Here is a 13,469-nt window from a genome sequence, read left to right as displayed (position 1 = left end):
AAAGGAGACCCACCATCTTTGCCATGCTTGTCATGTACTGTTTATCACTGGCTGTATACCAGACACAAGCACAGCCCTTCTTTCTCTTGAAAATCCCTCCTCTTCCTCTGCCACTCTACCTTACCCTAGCCCCCCTCATCACTGCCTCCCTCTCTCTTCAGTTTGACAGTCACAAACACAAACCCATAGGGAGAAACCACACAGAGCATCGCATCATAGGCATACTATTTATAGTCCTTCCTCCAGTTTGTGTAAATGAGTGTGTATGTATGTGTGTGTGTGCGCGTGTGTGGGCAAGTGTGCGTGTTTTTGTGTGTCTGAGCAACTGTGTGTGAAATAGACAAAGAGGAATGAAAAGCGGGTGGGTGGGTGGATTGGTGGATGTAGGCTATTTGTACATTTATGTGCACGCTCCGCATTATGCCCCGGACAGGCAACAACATGACTGTACATCATGAATGTACTTCACGATGAAGGCACCTCTTCACAGCAGATGGATGTCACCACTCACATGTACGATGCAGCTGGAAGCAACGCGTGTCTCGTTTGAATGCTCAGCACCTACTCATGCATGCTAAAATGATGGAGTGTAGACACATCATACTGAAGAGAGAGTTATTCAATTGTTAGCGTATGTTTATATGTTTGTGTCTAAGAGGGATGATATGAGTTGTGAGCAGTTTCTTTAGTCTATCCATAATTTAATGATTGCATGCTGTGTGTGTGTGTGTGTGTGTGTGTGTGTGTGTGTGTGTGTGTGTGTGTGTGTGTGTGTGAGTGTGTGTGTGTGTGTGTGTGTTTGTGTGTGTGTGTGTGTTCGTGTGTGCAAGTGTGACTTTGTAATAGATTCCAGGTAATATGTGTTTTAGTGCATGTACCTGAACAAGCACACCTCCACAAGTCCATGTGAGCGTGCACACACGCGCAGGCATGAATGCCCGCCTGTGCGTGTGTGCGTATGTGCACATTAGGAAGTTTTGATGCGTCTCTGTCAGGCCTGGCTCAGTTTGCTCTGTTCGTTTTTAATGACGCCTCCAGGGAAGCTGACAGTCGCTGTGTTGAGCGCACAGCCTTTGATGTGAGTGATTATGACATCACAGACGTGCAGCCGAGAAGAGCGGAGGAGTGGGGATCCGTGCTCTCAGTTTTTTTTTTCACTTCCCAGTGCCATATTATTCAGAAAGAAAGGGGGAGGGAGAGATAGAGGCAGAGAGAGAGGAGGAGAGATTAAATATTTGGCCAAAACCAGAATGCGATTTTGTGTTCACACAAACTGTGCTGCCGATTGATGTTTTTTGCCTTTGTTGCAATTGTTTGACACAATCCAGAATATACAGGCACAAAACAAACTTTTTTAAAGCATTCAAATGCAGATAAATTGAATCAGTCACTTGCAATCAACATTGTTCTAGAAGGAAATGCTAATTAGCAATTCCCTGCCAGTGGAGGACAGTCTCGGGTTTACATTTGATCGATGGTGAGCGTTAGGTAAACAAAGGTAATGCCATAGGACAGACCTAGATGCTCAACAAGCCCTGAAGCTGGGCATTCAGAGAGGCAGACCAAGAGACTGGCTTTTGTTGCTGGTGGAAGAAAAGCCAGCAAAACAGAATAAATGAGTTCATTAAAAAAAGACTGAGGACTTGGCCCTGGGAAAGACAGCAGGACGTTTTATGGCGCACGACTACACTCCTTTTACTCCGTTTCGCCATTTTTTCCACCTACCTTCCTCTCTGTCCTTCCATCCTCTATCAATCCCCCAATCACAGGCCAGCACAACCAAAAGCCTGCAAATGAAATCCCTTTTTCCCCACCGTAAAGCCTCTTTCCCCTTCACTTCGCATCCTGATGCGCTTTTTATTGTCAAAGTTGCTCCACAACCCTTACATTTAAAAAGTTTTCTTTCGCTGCCAGGTGAGACGAGAGAGGAGGGGATTTGCCTTCCTAGTGGAAATGCCCTGTAAGCATGGCTGTAGGCTGTTGGTGTAGCTCAGACAAAGTACTAAAGGCTGCCTTGTGTGTATGTGTGCGTTTATGTGTGTGCAACTGAACGAGTGCAGCGTCAGGAGAGACTAAACAAGTGACAAGCAAAAAATACTGATGTTAAAGTGACACTGACATTGAACTACTTGTGATGGATAACAAATTGTTTTCACACCCCTCATTCCATTATAGTGTTAGAAGCTCCAGGTACACAGGATTATGATGATGGAGAGTAAGTTGCTGCTAACATAATTAAATCAACTGAACTGACACAGAAAACAGTGTTAGTATATTGTTGAATAAAATACCAATACAACGCAAAGAAAGATCACCATGGATGGATGACTGAACAGGTCTTCTTAACACAAGTCCCGGGGCCTGAGGGGGGGATTGAGGACTGTTAAGTAAAAGTGGCTGGTAGGAAAGACGGGTGTTGACATTGTTTGTTGAAAAGAGAGACTAAAAAATAATGAATGTCCCAGTCGTGTGTTTTTTCCAATATAACACAGCTTCATAGTGTATATTCTGCAAGCATAGTAAACGTTCATTAACATGTGTACAGCAATTGTGCAGCAGACCTTTGTGGTCTGAAATTCAATATAAAGTCCACAATGAGCTTTCTTTGATGGTTTCCTATAATGTTAGTTTTAATAATGTCCTGTAGTATAATGTTTTATTTACTTTTTTTGCATGAATAAAATGCTAATATTGAGGTTCATTGTTAAACCTAGTACAGCAGAGCTGCGGTAACTTCACAGAGACATGTAAAACTATCATAAATTATGTTGTTCTGCCTATTTCATAGTCAATCCATAAAGACAAATGTGAAAAACAGAGTTAATGTAATGCAGAAAACCACTAGTGAAAGACTTTTGCGTCCAAGTAGCCCTACATTTATCAGCTCAATAACTGTGTTATTGAGCTGATAAATGGAGGGGCGTGTTTTGGAGAAAGGGATGAGATTCAGGTCTAAAATAGGAAACATCCCAAACTTCAGGCCCTGGCTGCCATTTTTGTGATTCTGCGTTCTAGTTTCAGACTCGTACTACAGCAAGGGGCATTAAAAAGCTTGTATTGATTCTGGCAAAGGTCCTCACAAGTGGGAGGATGTGCTTTTGTGTGCACACATGTGCGTGGTTGTGTGCACGTGTGGATCACTGGGTGGAGTTGCAGAGCTCGAGCTGGTACAAATAGTTACAAACACCAACTGGCAAATCCCCCCCACTCACATATATACTAGCATGCACTCCTGAAGTCTTAGCACTGTGCTCCAAGTTAGAAAAAAATGCATATAAATATATACAAGCTTGGGTACAACACATACCGGTGATACTTACAACACATACACTCACACTTTCAACCAACCCTTCTCTTGTAACAGCAATACAACACTCCTCGTAAACACTTCCATTCAACAACATGATACTCTGATACTCACAGAAAGAGAGAGAGGGAGAGAGTAAAAGAGAGAGGGAGTGAGAGAGAGAGAAATACAGCGTCGATTGACTCGCACTGTAATAGTGAGCCAGATGAGAAAATATAGAACACTGTGAATCAATGCGTCATTTCAGAGCACTTTCTCTCTCTCACACACACACACACACACACACACACACACACACACACACACACACACACACACACACACACACACACACACTTAATGGAGCATATACACACAGACTTTTCAGCCCAGGGGCAAACAAACAACAGAAAAGACAAGAAAGCAAATGAATAGCAGGAGGGAGAAAAGAAGAAGGTGTTGATGAAGGAAGGTTGTTGAGAGTGGGTGGATGGCTGCAGTGGGAGGAGAGGTAAAGTTGAGGTGCCTCCATACTGACTGATGTGTCTGTTCCCCCCCCCTTCTCTCAGTTGAGATAATGCCAGGGCAAGAAATCCATGGCATTGATTGGCTCTTGCGACCCAGTTTCATGGCAGCTTTTTCTCAATAACTTGCCCTCATTGGTCAATAACTGCCAGGCTCCCCAGGTGAAGTGGGTGAAGGGGTGTTTGAAGAGAGAGTTTTGGTGATGCTCAGTTATGATTTGTTTCCCCTTAGCGTGCACAAGTACACTAGTTCACTCCTTCTTGTAGATTTAGATTAGTGGTGCAGTGTGCAGAAGGCATAGCTGCACATTCACATGAGTAATGCCGCAGGCCCTCGAGCTAAAACAGCCCCTCCCTGTCTCAAAGCCATCACCTCATCAACTATCCTAATCACCCTTATCCAAAAGAAAACGGTTTGCCACATAACACGCTCCAATTAATCCACTGTCACTGACAGAACACTGGAGTGATGCAAAAGCATGTTTTACCGACACAGCATCAATACGCATGTACACTTCACCAAAACACGCTGATTTTTGTAAACTCACAGACCTAATGAGCAGCTTATTTCAGGCTCAAAGGCTTAACAATAGAAAGAAAGACTAGCAGGCACTGTCAGTAGTCGGCGCAACAAAAGAACAAACAGTATCCAGTGTCCAAACCAGAGCAAAGCTTTTAAGCGAGGCAGTATGAAGCTGAATCTGGTGGGTCATAAGGCTGCAATAAAAATTTAAATGAGCCTCCACAATAGACAGTAGCAAGGCTGAAAGTCTCTGTCTGTGGTGTTTGTAATAGATTCAGAGGTAAACATAGATTCCACGGTTTGGTGATAAACTTGTTATGCTTATTAATTTTCTCAACTTTACTTTAGGCAGCTTTGTAAACAATGCCCATTGGATTAAATACATATGGTATATATGACCCTGTACACACCTGCTTGTGTACTTGTAGATTTTAGCTTTTTTATAGGTGGCGTTAGGCCTCTTATTATTATTATGTTCAAGGACATTTTAAAGCAGCTACATACAACCACATTTTAGATGAAAGCATGCGCACAGCTGGATGTGAAGACCTTGAACGATCTGCACAGGAGCCATCCAATATGTTTGGGATGAACTGTAACGACGCCTGTCAGCCAGACGCTATCACCCAACATCAGTGGACTTCCTCACTAATACTCTTGGGGCTCAATGGAACAAAATCCCTGCAGCTAGGCTTCAAAATCTTGTAGTAAGTCCTTTCAGAAGTGTGGCGGATGTTATAGCAGCAGATGAACATCCATGGTTTTGATTTAATTGATTGATTTATGTCTTGCCTCACATGTTCACCAGCCAATATGAGCTTATGTTGTCAGTACAATCCATTCAAAGAGCTTGTTGGGTGGTTGGACACAATCTAAGACCTTTCCCCCTACACTGTTTTGATGTTGGAAATAGTGGTAGGGGTGTTCAGTCAGTAATTTAACGTGATAATGTCATGTAGTTTGTGAAAAGGTGTGAGAAGGTTCATTCTCCTTATTCATTTCTTACACGGCTTCTTCCATTGCATTTTATCACAACCAGACAATATGTTCAACAATTACATTTGTGTTCAGATATCCACATACTTTTGGCTAGATAGTGCGATTTTTTTTCAGGGGGTTTACGATCCTTTAAGGAGTAAAGCATGAATAGTGCCATAACTGTAACAAAAATCATTACAAGTCTACACGCCATCTTTTGTCATATAAACTCTGAATGCGCCCATTATCATTGTGCTCTAGGCCTGATGTTACAACCTCCCATTGCCAAGTGGAGTTTGAGCAGATTGTACAAATGAGAACGATTCATCTGTCTGCAGGCTGCAGCTCACTTTAGCCTAGTAATCCAACTAATTTCACAAATGGTGCATGCTACCCGCTGGGCCAATAGATTGATGATCCATATGTGAAATTTTACACCTTTGTATTACAGGGCCATATTGCAGAGCATGCAATATCATAGCAGTAACCCAGTTTTTAAAGTTAATCTCATCTAAAAAGGAGAGCTTGGAGTTTTGGACAGGACTCCCCGATGTAATTATTAAAAAAAAAAAAAGAATTTAGTGAAATGCCCCAATATCACTCTCCACTGGGACACGTGTTGAGCCAAGTCATGATGTATTAATGCTTATTATAATTGCAAATAGCACAATAACATTGTTGCTGACAGAGAGATGAAGTTCTCAGCCAGTATTTCTGAAAAAAGCACTACATGCTCTCTAAATCAGTGGAATAAATTGTCTGACCATTACAGCGCCCCCTGGGTAAGTGCCAAAATTGGTTGATGTTTTCATGTTGACTCGAAAAGCATGTTCAAAAACTTCAGAGATGCTTTAGCTCTTTTCAGTGTGTCAGTCTATTGCAAGTTCAAGCTGCTGTCAGCCTGAAATCAACCTGTCTTTTCCTTGAGTTTGTATTGATCCACAAAAGCATAGCCTTAGAGCGCAAAACCATGTCTTCATCCTTGGCAGCTTGCTCCACTGAGCATTTACAAGTGCTAATGTCACAACTGGCACTTAAGGACTCTTGTATGTACTCACCAGCATTGAAAGTGGCAAAAAAAAAACTATATTCAGACACAGTTTATTCACTTTTAGGTAAAAAAAAGAAATTTGACGGAAACGTCTCTCTTATGCTCACTTTATTGTTTATGTGCGGAGAAATCACCCATCCAGCTCCTTCATGATTGGGGTTGTTTCATAAACCCCCAAAGCCTTGCACTTCCCTATTGATCTGAACCTGGCAATGGCTACAAGTGATTCTGGAAAGAGCACAGAAGCATGGACTGCTGCAGGTAGAGCTATATCTTAAAAACAAAAAAAAGCTTTAATAGCATCCAAAACAGTGTGCGCCTGGTTTATGCCCTGGTCGTGCATATAGTTCACAGATTTAAGTATCTCCATAAGCTGTTTGTGATAGTTGTTCTGTCATTCTGCCATTGTCATAGTTTTACCTCATGCTGCTGCTGCTGCTGTTGCTGCTGCTGTTGCTGCTGTACTCAATGTGCCTCACTTCAGCTGCTTTGAAATATCCTGCCAGCTCAGGGTTTTTTTTTTCTTTCTGAATAGTTGTATAGTGCTATGTCTCCTTGTCTTTTTTCCTGCTCTTAAACCCCCACACACATACAGCAAGTGCAGTGTTGTCTGGCCTTTTTATTGTAGCCTGTACAGTTAATTTACCATGCGCATTAAATGTACAGTGAACAGATAACTAAACAATAAAAAGCAATAAATCAGTCACACCTATAATATAATTTATCTAGTACCATGGTGTTTTATTGATCGTTGGAGGATATTATGGTCCTTACTGTATACCTTTTCTTTCTGTCATGCATTAGTGCAGCTTGACTACTCTGCTCTTCTACTGTATCTCTTCCTCAGTAGTCTGTGCTGGACAGAAGAGAGACTTTGAGAACATTTTAATTCAGTGATTTCATGGGTTTTCAGGCTTCTTGCAGATTTTACTGTTTGGCATGAATCCTACCATATTTCATATTTGCGCTTTATATTCTGATCTAATGTCAGTCTATTCATGCCCATTCGTTTTTCTCATTAATTTGAGGTTTTCAGGTTTTCAAAGGAGAGAGACTCTCTTGGAAAGAATAGTTGACTGTAAGACACATCAGGAGCATAAATGATGTGAGGAAGACACTTTAAAATGCTTTAACACATTACGATATTTAAGCAATGAAGGTGTCACTTGTTTTCCAAAATGGTTACATCAATGCTTCAATATGTGACAGTGACAGTTGCTTTGTACAAAAAATGTTGCTCCATTGGTAGAGATATTTTAAAGCGGTACTTTGGCGTTAAGCTAGATAACAAATACATTATTTTTACAATGACTGCAGAGAAAAAAAAATCACAAGCCCAGTCTGAACAAGAGCTTTTATAATGAGAACAACTAAAAGGAAAATTGTTGTGTCAGTTCAAAGCAAAGGGCAATTATCATGCAATGCTTGCATTGCTATTTTCTCAGTCTTCTTTCATCATAACCATGATGGCAGAAACTACTCAATGAATGTATACGTGGTTACAGAAGAGCTAACAGCGTAGCAAATTGCATATACATAGAGAGAATGATTAGAAGACAGGGCGATGAAGCAGGTTATAGGTAGTCATTGATTTGGTTGCTGGCATTGGCTATGGCACTGAAGGTTTTTAAAACTAGAACCTTGTGAGCCACACTGCAATATTAATGCTGTTTTTCTACTTCTAAAAGTTTCTATACAGCAGAAAGTAAGCTAACAGCTTTCACAAAGGGGTTTTACACTTCTGTAAATACCATTCTCATGTTCAAAGTTATGTTCGAAGAAAACCCAAAACCCATTTTCTTCTGTGACCTTCACAACCTCACCTTGACTAGAGCCGTTGGAATATATAATACAGCAATTTAAATTTCTTTGTGTGGCCCCGTATTATGTGATATGTTTGACAGAGTGGGAAGTGGCACTTTTTCCAGACCCCACTGTAGCAGCTGGTGAGCTGGTGGCCAGCAGATGTGATAATGACACAATGCACCAGTTGAGGCGGGATAGTGGGCCACGACTAAGGCAGCTTTTAATAATTGATGGCAGCCAAGGCCCCGGATTGGCCAGTAATTGCATTACAGGTCACTTCTCAATAGCAATTTGTGAAAGTTGTGGTGATGTGTGCTGGGTGGCGATCAATAGCCAGTGTCCTGAAATGCAGTCTCTCTCTCTCTCTCTCTCTCTCTCTCATGCTCTTTATATGTCTGTTTGTAAGATGGTGGAAATACTGGCGTTAACATTTCATGTGGTAACAGTGTTGTGCTAATTAAGTCCTTCAAGATCAGATCCGACTGAAGTAATGGCTTTATTGTGTAGTTATTATGAGTACCCATTACTCACATTCTGTAAGTCACCTAACAGCTTCCTGCAATTGTAGCCATTGTTATTATGATTTCATTCTGTCTCTGGCATAAGAAGATAACATCGGCTTTCTTACTACTCATCAGTAAGTTCAATGCCTAAGGAACTGATTTGTAAGTTATAATCCAAGCTAGAGCTGGAGGACATTTGCAAAACAAAAAAATATAAAACAAAATTCCTTATTTTAAAATAAAATGATTTTATTAGAGGGATCTCATCTTAAGCATCTTAAACTTTTTCTCATACTCGCTTCTTCAAATGTTACTGTCTTGAAGCCTTTGTGATACATGGATGTATGTATTGCAAGAATACCGAGCTACAAGGTGCCACAAAGTCTTAAGTAGTTCTTGCCGTCTGCGATGGGGCTTGAAAGTTACATAGTAAAGTAAATGCAAATTCAGGCCCAATGTGGCCAGAACTGAAATGCCATTCACCTTATTATAAGTCGGTGTACCATTAAAGTGATTTTGAAGCGGTTATTGAAATACGTATTGGGGCTTTAAAAACTTGTATACTGTAGTTTCAAAGACTTTGCTGTGGGGATGGTGGGTGGGGGGTTATTAAAGGAAATAAAGTAAATCAGTTCTTATGTTTCTTCCCTCAACTTATGACTCATGACTGTGCACCTTTCAAATTATTTATTATTTCATTCATTATCTGTAACCGTTTGTCCTCTTTAGGGTTGCGGGGGGCTGGAACCTATCCCAGCTCTCACTGGGTGAGAGGTGGGGTACACCCTAGACAGGTCTCCAGTCTATCCAGTCTAGCCAACACAGAATGGCATACAGAGACAACCACTCACATTCACACGTATGGGCAACTTAGAGTCACTAGTTTACCTAACATGCATGTCTTTGGAAAGGGAGAGGAAAGACACACACACACACACACACACACAGAAAGAACATACAAACTCCACCCAAAAATGCTGCAGCAGGCTTGGGACACAAACCCACAAGCTTTTAGCTGTAAGGCTGCAGCACTAACCACTCCACCACCATGCTGCCCATATTAGCCCATAAAGTATATTAAATTACTATATGAATATGTCGCTGAAACACAAGTAAGTGAAAGAGCCTCGGGTTCACAAGGTTAAAATAACATATAAGCTCAAAACCAGCATCATCACAATGCACAGAGTGCTTTACATTCCACTATAGCGCAGCCTGTGAGCCCTGGGCCCTCTCTGGCTCCCAGGTCGCACTCATTCTCATGGAAGTTATTTACTGTTTCAGCCACAGACTTTCTCCCCAGACATAGACACACTTTCCTTCTCTTTTTCTTTTCTTGCTGCTGTTGTTGATATCTCACCCATTTTGACATGTAAACTATAAATGTGCCATCTCGCTGTATCTGGTGTTTTTCACTCTCCTTCTTTCTCTGTCTGTCTCTGTCTTTCTTTCTGCCTCCTTTATTTTTCTCCTCTTGCTCTGCCTGTTATGCCATGGAGAGGAGTAGAGAAGAGTGGAGGAGACAGTAAATTTTGCATGCTCCAAATACAGCCTCTACGTGTGCGGGCCGCTGTCATCAAAGGAGAGAAGGGACACGGGACGGTTCAGTTCTTGTGACCGAGGGTGCATTAATTCTTGCAAACATCAAAGATGCTCCCTCATCCATCTCTCTGTCTTTACTCTTCTGCTCTTTCTCCCCCCGCCACTCTCTTTAATCCTCTTTTTAGCATCATTTTGTCTGCATTGCTTTTTTTGTTTTTGTCATTATGCTCTGCCTTTGCTTGCCTTTTCCATTTTGATGTGTCTCACCTCTCTTGCATGTGCTTGGTGGGGTGTGACAGCATTGAGAAGTCACCAAAGAGGTAAATGATGATAGGCCATCCATCATGCTTTATGGACTCTGTATGGTGCTGCCATGGAGAGTGGCTGCACTGTGCAGTAACTCAGAACACTCTATCGCTCCATATAACCTGGCAGGGGCTCTGCCGCTCACCTTGCCTCTGCTGGGTGAGTGTTTATGTGTACGAAACACAGGAAGAGAGTTGATCTGACTCATCCCACTTGAGTGTGAGTTTGTGATTCAATGTGTGCGTGTGGATGAGCGGATGAGGGGGGAAAACAGAAAGAATGTTTGTCCACACTGCCAGACTGTGTGCAACCAGCCTTCATTATGACCCGATATGCCACAGCTGGGAGCATCAACTCTGACCAACAGATGTAACTTGTGTTGTGTGTCAGTCAGAGATTGACTCCAAAAATTTTCTAATCTTTAAATATGTCTTTCTATTTTTCTTTTTATTAAGCATAACTTCAGTCATTTTCTAAATTGTCCTCAACCACCATACAGATACTTACTGCAGGACAACATTGAATCTTCTTTTCTCACATTTGGTTAGTTGTTAGTCAGCACTGATGACCTTTCTATTTTTCAGAAATTACATCACATTCTCAGATTCGACACTTCTTTGTATTTTGTCAGTCAAACTGCACATGTGCAGCATATAAGGCGGAATAACAGAGGCTCAGAAGAGTTTGCAATATTTATAAGGGTCTTGCTTTTCAGAATGAAGAAATATGTCATCCACTGGAGTAGTGCGTCTGGCTGATGTGTTTTTAATAGTTTTTGGACAACAACAGAGGTCTATGGCACCAACAAACACAGGAATTTAGGCTGCAGGTCGTCAGCTAACCAAATGTCAGTAAAGAAGATTCAGTGTTGGCTTAAGTGTCTGTATGGTGATTTTGGAAAATACGATTAGATTTAGAAATCCATTATCTTTAATCACATATCCTGTTCAGGGTCACACTGGGGTAGAGCCTATCTCAGCTATCATTTGGCAAGAGGTAGGGTACACCCTGGACAGGTCACCAGTCTATCTCAGGGCCAACACAGAGAGACATATACAGACAGACAATCATTCACAGTTACAGGCACCAATTAACCTCACATGCATGTCTTTGGACTATGGGAGGAAAACCCACACAAGCACGGGGAGAACAAGCAAACTCCATACAGAAAGGCTGCAGCTGACCAGGAATTCAAGCCAGGTCCTTCATAAAAGAAAAGTTTAAATCTTTTTAAGTGTGTTAAAATATGTTCGGTGACTGTAATTCTCCTTCTAAGTATAGGTCCTGAGGTGACCTCTCAAATGATGAATTTGCATAGATTGGAATCAGTTGAGGCAAAATGACAAAGGCTTCAACTTTTTCCAATCTAAGTGAAAAATGCATCTGCTTTATCTGCTTCACAAATATACAAAGAAAAATAACAAAAGAAATAGAGTTTCTAGGAGGTTGAGCTGTTAACAGAAACACACACACAATGCCTTTCTCTTAACATATGTCGTTAGTCGGCCCAGCAACCTTAAAAGTACATTTCTACAACTAAACTCCAAACACAGTGGTCAGCGCTGTCGCCTCACAGCTAGAAAGTTGTATGGTTTGCATCCAGGCTGACCGTGGACTTTCTGTGTAGAGTTTGGATGTTGTCCCAATGCTTGTGAATGGTTGTTCGTCTGTGTATGTCTCCCTGTGTTGGCCCTGTGATAGACTGCTGACCTGTCCAGGGTGTACCCTGCCTCTCGCCCGATGACAGCTGGGATAGGCTCCAGCCGTGCCTGCAACCCAAATAGGATAAGCAGTGACAGATAATGGATGGCAGGAACTTCCAAACACAAATATGTTTGTGTGGAAGGTAATTGAAACCAGATTCTATTACCTTAATCAGAATGTGTTGACAATAAGGTAAACAGCAAGTTGCAAATACATTACCTAAAATTTCAATCAAATATTACCATACAAAGTATTTATTTTCCACCAAAATATCGGATATGTTTACAGCATTATTAGTACTTTATATAGATTATGTTTAAGCACGTACATCACTTGGTGAAAGTTAGCAAAAGATTGTGGTCTGGCTCATTTCACAGACAACGTGTTAGGAATGTAACTTTTAGGAAACAGCTACAGTATATTGGCTGTTCAGGGCAAGTGAGCATAGACACCAGCAAAAACAACACCACTAATCAAATTTGCACAATAAACAAAAAGTGAAAAGTTGCGTTTGAAATAAGGGAAACCCACAGGGTTTGTGGATTTTTAAAGTTCATTTGAAGCTAATATGCAGCGTTAGCAGGCTGAGTTAGCCAAATCAAGTGATCCACACAGTCTTTGAAGTGCAGTGTTGCATGTTTTTGTTTTTCCTCGGAACTACTTTTCTTTACTGAGGGATACAGTGTGGTCACATGTAGGACTCTAGTTATGTTAAGTCACACAAGTAAAGTTTCATGTTAACTACAAAGAAACAAGGATGTTGGATTGTTCCCTCTTTTCCAAAAGTGTACAGTAGTTGCATCAGGGACCAAGACCTCCCTGAGCTCAGACGTCGTGGTAGTACTGTTGTAAGTCAGATCTGACCCTACGCTTTAATAAAATGCATTACCATTATTTATACAACCACAGTAGTGCCAGCTGGCTTATAACCATCTTTTGCTAAAACCTTTATATCCTTCTCACTCTCTTACAGCCTCTCTTGCAACATTTCCCCTTTCTATCCGTCCCTCCTTTCTCTCCATCCTCCCTCTGCTGAACCCTTTCACACTTTTCTTTTGTCACCTTTCCACATGGATGAACAATTGCTCTGACAGGGTTCACTCCCTCTCTCTGCCCTCCTCTCCCACACTTCCTCTCCTCTGTACCACTCTCTTAGATCCAGAGGGAATCACGCTGTCTGAATCAAATGTGCCACAAACTTGTCAGATGATGTTCATGTTCCACCCCCTTTCAGGACTTTATTTTC

At 41.5% G+C, this 13,469-nt stretch overlaps 1 protein-coding gene across 7 annotated transcripts in view; it reads left to right on the top strand.

Annotated features, from left to right (window-relative positions):
* The window catches only part of celf4 (CUGBP, Elav-like family member 4), a 77,746-nt gene that overhangs the window by 21,536 nt on the left and 42,741 nt on the right, over window positions 1–13,469 (top strand). The window lies entirely within an intron of this gene.

This window comes from Channa argus, chromosome 5 (assembly GCF_033026475.1).
Source record: "Channa argus isolate prfri chromosome 5, Channa argus male v1.0, whole genome shotgun sequence".
NCBI classification, from domain to species: Eukaryota; Metazoa; Chordata; class Actinopteri; order Anabantiformes; family Channidae; genus Channa; species Channa argus.
Note: the sequence above shows the minus strand (reverse complement) of the source record. Positions and strands in the feature narration are given on the sequence as shown.